Source organism: Micropterus dolomieu, linkage group LG21, assembly GCF_021292245.1.
Source record: "Micropterus dolomieu isolate WLL.071019.BEF.003 ecotype Adirondacks linkage group LG21, ASM2129224v1, whole genome shotgun sequence".
NCBI classification, from domain to species: Eukaryota; Metazoa; Chordata; class Actinopteri; order Centrarchiformes; family Centrarchidae; genus Micropterus; species Micropterus dolomieu.
The window spans coordinates 35417904-35424091 of NC_060170.1; the positions used below are offsets into that span (position 1 = coordinate 35417904).

Genomic DNA, 6188 nt, shown 5'->3' on the forward strand with positions numbered 1-6188 from the left:
CTTCTCCTCTGAAGCTTTGCATGTTTATTATCCAAATGTGGAGCAACCTATCAGTGAGTTGATAGGATATTGATGTAGGTATTTTCATGACTCGAGTCATGTTTTTCTGTTTTGTTATTAATAGTAGTTTAGGTTATTGAGTGCTGTATTTAAGTGTTTTTACTTTTTGTATATTTTTTAATAAAAAAATGTTTTTTTCTCAGTCCTTCATATAGCCCATGTTTTTTTGTTTGTTTTTTTTTTTGGGGGGGGGGGGGGGGGGGGGGGGGGGGGGCTTTTTTCAGGTCAGAGCAACTGCCCTTCAAAATTCCTGTGCACGTCCCTGCTGGGCCTTGCCCAAACTAGACCCTCATCACTTCCGCTTCTGGTTGGAGTCACCCTCCAGACCAAATCGAGCTCCCTAACCCCCGTAGGGTTTAAATACAGCGGCCAACCTTCGAACAAACTCCTCTCTCCTCCAGCGTGAATAGGATCTGATGTTGCTGCTGCACTCACTGCTCTATAACAAATAACCAGCAGCTGTATTAACATTCAGGACTGATGTTGAGGAAAACTGAAAGCATTCATTTTGTGTTTGTTCATGAACCAAATTATTTTGGTTAGATTTTGAACATTATACTTTAGATATATCCGAAAAAGAAATATTACATTCTTTTATGAAAAAATTTATTTTCATTCTAACAGAAAAGCCTTTTTGAAGCTGTTTATCTTTTTTAAAAAACATTAGGCCTACATTCACAAATAGAACACTTCAAAAGAAATCAAACATTACATTGAAGCATTATAAAGTCTGAAGAATTGAAAACAGTTCAAATATATAAAGACTTAACTATTTTTCTTTAATGCCTTCGTTGCTTGTTACGTGATCCCCCTGTGTATCTAGTTGTGCCATGTTCTATTCTGTTGTTTAATGTAGGCTCATTTTCGTATTAATACGATTCAATAAAAACAACAGTTGTAGGCTATTGTCTGTCAGACAAGAACATTTTTTTATTAAACAGCCTAACTTTGGTGTTAACCTGTGAATAGTGAAATAGAAATGTTAGTGTAGTTTCAGAATTTAAAAATCCTACATATTTACTGGCATGGTTTGAAAGTGTCCCCCATCGTGCAGCAAAGGCTGTTACACATCTTCAACAAGCAGCACCAGCGCTCACTCAGCATAGGAGGGTTTAACAACCCACCACCACTCCCCCCTCATTGGTGTCAGATAGCACTCAATGTGGCGGACCCTCCGCATGAACACACAAACAGAGTGGAAGTAGGTAGGGAGAGGGATGAGCAAGCAGTTTTGGAAAGGCCCCCTGTATAAAGAGGAGAAAGAGGTGAGGCTGTGCTGCCACAAACACGTGCCTTTTGTTAGCGTTGCTATAAGGTGAATCCTTTTGTTTGTTTGAGTTATCTGTGTACTGCAGACCATTGGAAATAAAATGATCATCTCTGGGAACACAAGATTTCTGAGTACCACCTTATTACACAAACCTTTAGAAAATCTGGACATGCATGGCATGAAGATATTGGTGGGCGACATTTAGCTGACACTTTTTATCTAAAGCGACTTACTTCAAAATAATTCTGCTAACTTTCTGCTGGTTGTAAACACTGAAAAATATGAAAAGAAAGTATAATAATTTTTTACTTACAAAAAATTGTCATTGACCTGCGATGGACTGGCGACCTGTCCAGGGTGTACCCCGCCTTGCGCCCGATGTCTGCTGGGATTGGCTCCAGCCCCCCGCGACCCTGTACGCAGGATAAGCGGTTGACGATGGATGGATGGAAAATTGTCATTGATTAATTTATTTGTTGTTGGTGCAACTGTAAAGCTATAGATGAGATGTTTTTTGATGGACCTCATTGGCTGTGATTCCCATTGTGTCCCTGTTGGCAGTATTACCCACTTTAGAGGGATCACTTTTAACATAGTTAAATAGAGCTGAGTGGTGTTGCCTCCACCACTCCGCTATAGTATTTGCTCCAGAAACTCCCTCTACACATCATGGTGACAGAGCATTGGCCTTATTCAGGCTCTCTCTTTCCAAAAGTCAATGGTATGGATGGGAGGAGCCTGATTCGACTGTCAATCTCACAGTCGAAGCGTCACAGTGAAACAACGATCACGCCATTTTGGCGATATGGGGGTGCTCAACATCTGATTTTACATAGAACTACCAGTTTTCTCTCAATAAGTTAATAAACAGCCTGTTACAATATACATTTCAACGTTTAATTCTGTAAATAAACATGTAAAAAGAAAAAACTTTCAATAAATGTTTTAAATAAATTCAAAATTGTAACCCTAACCCTGGGTCATCAGTGCGCATGTATAGGCGTAGCGTCTATGTGTGTAGTGGCAGAAGAAGAAAACATGCTGAAGAGACGGTGCTCCAGCTTCACTGGTGTTGTGCCTAGTTGTCCGCACCTCGCGGGAAATTCAGATAATTTATCACTGTTGATGAACCGCAGAAAGAATATATTGTTTTTAAATAGTCGGCAACTTGAATCTTGATTAATTAGTATTATTACAAAGTAGCTTTTCAGCCATAGAGTCCGCTCTCATGACTTGTTTGTGTTTGCAAACATAACGAACTGCATATTTATTCCTAGGGTTGGTGATCTGGGTCTACCAGCCAGAACTCAAGCCTTAAATGCCTCCTTAGCTTTTGCATTATGTGAAGCAACAAACCTTTTCCAACCTGGCTTGATGTTATGTGCCTTATCAGAGTAAGTAAAGTATAGTCTACTTGCCCCATGAACAGCTCCCACAGTACAATCATACAGAGAGCTTCACAATGAGCATTGTCATTACAATTTACGTAACAGATAATTGTACTTTTTATACAATATACACCACTAAGAACATCTGTTTTTCTACAGGATAACAAAACACGTCCTTTGTGAGCTTGGTCCAATCCGGTTTAGCCTTGCAGGCACTATTACCCTCGTTAGTCATCTCAGAAAGACTATCGACATCAAGCAACATAACAAAAGGTACATGATCAGACATTGAAGTTTCGTACAGGATTTTTATTGACATCAAAACAAAATTAAACCGGCTAGCACCATCATGTCTTCTTACAGAGCGACGACGATAACCATCCTAACCTTTTCTTGTAATTACAGACAGTTTCTGGTAATTTTCAGATCTGTTCTGCTAAAAGTCTTATAATTTAAAATTCTTAGAGCAGAAAACCATTGAAGCAAAGATGCAGAAATTAAAATGATAAAAAAAGTTCGAATCTAAACAAAGCCGTTTAAAATAATTGCAAAATGTAAAGTTGATTGTTATAGCGCCACCATGAGGTCTGGGAGTACAATTGTCTTTTGCCTGAGCAGTGGGTTGAATTTGCAACCCACCTGCCCATTTTGGTGAGTTTTTGTCCAGCAGTTTTTGCTGCCCAAATACTTTTAGCAGAGAAAAAAAAAAAGAAAGAAGAATAATCTGAACAAAAACAGAAGGGCTCCAGAACTTCGCAAGTGTATACCTAAAAATTTAGTCAACTCCTTTTTTAGAAGAAATTAAGCAAAATGATGATGAAATACACTAAATGAAGTACAAAAATGTGTTTTTGCTCCCATTTGTATAATTCTGATAGATTTGAGCAAAATGTTCTCCTGTTGCCAAACCATTGAAGGAACAAATGTTTTCAAGTCCTGGAGGAGGAAATTCTCTCAACAGAAAATGACCAAGGTCAACCACAAGGGGGTGCTAAAAGAAGTCAGATGAAACAGATTTTTAAGTGCGCTTGACTTCATGTGGAGCTGCACAGCACTGACTTCACATGATGCATGCTGGACTTAAAATAAGGTATGCTGGTTAGAAATTCTGTCTAACTTTTGCTGGCTCCTTTGACTTTGTCTGCTTGCTAGTTTTAAGATGAAACTTGTGATGAAATTTGTGAGGACGCTTTAAAGATTGACGTCTTGAGTAAGGATCCAGTGAGAGCTGAGAGCCACAGACAGGAAGTCTGAAAAGACTAACACGCTGTTGGTTTTGCTCTTTTCATGTTGAGAGTAATAAAAATAAAGTTTCTAATGTAATCTAATAATTCCAGCTGGGGTTGTGTGGCAGCTGAGATGAGCTCCTTGGAGGTCCTACTCTGCTCCCTGAGCTCCTTCCTCTTCAGTCGGCCCTCCTTCAGCTGCACAATCAACCTGGGTATGATAACCCAGCTCAGTCTTCTGCCCCCTGCTGGCCTGGAGAGACATGACATGACACATGGAGTTAGTGCATCACTCCATCTACATCTAGACCATAGTAAGTAACGTTACTGTACTGAGTGGGTACATTAGTTAGCAAGTCTTCTACTGTGTGTTGTCCTGCACTGTTATGTTGCTTTACTGTAACTTACGTAGGTCACATAAGTTACAGTGACTGAGTTTGGTGATGAAGCTGTGTAAAACAACAATCAGTCTAAATTGAATGTTATCAAGCAAACAAGGGCAGATCCACAAACTACACACGACTCCTACTTTGCTTAGTTAATTTTTTTGTTAATTTCCTGCAGGCTAAAATCAAATACATAATACCGACCACCTTGGAAACTGTCAGCTGATCATTGTCAGTCAGTTCGGACGGCCATGGTACCAAAACAACTGAGGCCAAAGGTCGAGGATCAACTTTGTGATCGTATCATCAGACCTGAGGCCGTATTGGACACTTGGGGAAAGAGGAACAGAGCTGTCAGCTGATCACCACCTGGTGGTCAGTCGGCTGCCGGACAGACCTGGTAAACTGAGCGAGGTACGTGTGTATTTTGATTAGTAAAGGGGAACGTTAGTAGTTTTAAAGATGTGTTGTTGTTAATGCATATATTTTTAAGGCTTATTGTGGCTTTGTTTGTTTTTAGTTTCATTGATGCCAAGAGCTGCTACAGATCATCTTTTCCAAAGCTGCATGGAAACAGTCAGTGTGACGTTTCAGCTGCTCTGCTTCAGCTTACCTGAGACAGTGAGAGACAGCCGACGGCTCTCAGAGGAGAAGTCTTGAGAAAAAACATGGACGCGATAAACACAGCTGTAGCTTCCTTGGTGGGCGGGCTCTGCGGCAGGAAACAGGAAGTGGGCAGAGTGATTGACAGCTGGCTGGGTGTAGTTGTGTGATGTGATGGAGGAGGTGAAGGCGAGCTGGAAGGAGCCTCCTGGGTACTGTGGCTGGATGGAGCAGCTGATGGTGAAGGTGGAGCCCCTGGACACCTGAAAGCCCTGCTGCTGGGCCTCGGAGACCCCGTCCACGGAGGAGGACGCAGAGATGTTGGGCTGAAGCAGCAGGTCTGTAAACACACAGATGATGAAAGGTCACATCAACAAAATGGCCCCTGAAGAAGGAAGTGATGTCACAGGTCTGACACGGGTAACAAACATGGAGCAGAGCGATGACAGACTGTAAAAGGAGGGACTGGATCCACTTGGTGGGACCTCCCCAAGTTCAAGTTTATTTATATCGCACATTTAAAAACACCACAACACTAGTTGACCAAAGTGCTTTCCACAATAGACAACAAATATACATGACAACAGTAGAAAAAGTATTAAATAAAATAAATGTCACTACTTGGTTTTTACCCTGGGTGTCAGCATTTCCTCTGTGGAATTAGTGGACATGACCATATCTGACCACAGATGTATTGTTTTTAGCTGCGATTCGCCTGTTACTCACGTTTTGCGCATTCTTTCAGAGCCAAAGCCAACACCTGTCTGATTCCAACACCAACAATCTGGTCGATCACTTCAATCATATCTGCTTGTCGTCACTAAATATTCCTGCTCCTCTAAAGGTTAGGCCTACGTCTAAAGCTAGTAAGCAACCCTGGATAAATGACAGCATTCGCAGCCTAAAAAGGGAATGCAGAAAAGCAGAGCGCAGATGGAAAAAATCCAGTCTCCAAGTCCATTACCTCAGTCTGAAGGATTTATTAATTAACTACAATAACATGGTTAAGGATGCGAGAACACACTATTTTTCTGAACTCATTACTACACATAAACACAATCCCAGGTTTCTGTTTAAGACTGTGGATCAGCTGGTAAACCCAACCCCTCCTTGTGCCTCAGCTCAAAGTAATAATGACTGTGAACTGTTTTTATCTTATTTTACCAATAAGGTGGTGTCAATCAGAGCCTCTATTACCCCCGTGGCCTCTTACTCAGAGGTTCCTCACCAGCAACAAGAGAGTTTTAACCAGTTT

At 41.0% G+C, this 6188-nt stretch overlaps 1 protein-coding gene and 1 long non-coding RNA gene across 2 annotated transcripts in view; one reads left to right on the forward strand and one right to left on the reverse strand.

The window, feature by feature from the left end:
* Positions 1-6188, reverse strand: part of LOC123960366 (scavenger receptor cysteine-rich type 1 protein M130-like) — an 86706-nt gene that overhangs the window by 42661 nt on the left and 37857 nt on the right. The gene's annotated exons all lie outside the window — the stretch shown is intronic.
* LOC123960239 overlaps positions 4515-6188 on the forward strand; it is a 4353-nt gene continuing 2679 nt past the window's right edge. The window contains exons 1-2 of the long non-coding RNA XR_006822487.1: positions 4515-4744; positions 4851-5271. This is a non-coding gene — a long non-coding RNA (uncharacterized LOC123960239). The remainder of the gene's footprint in view (positions 4745-4850; positions 5272-6188) is intronic.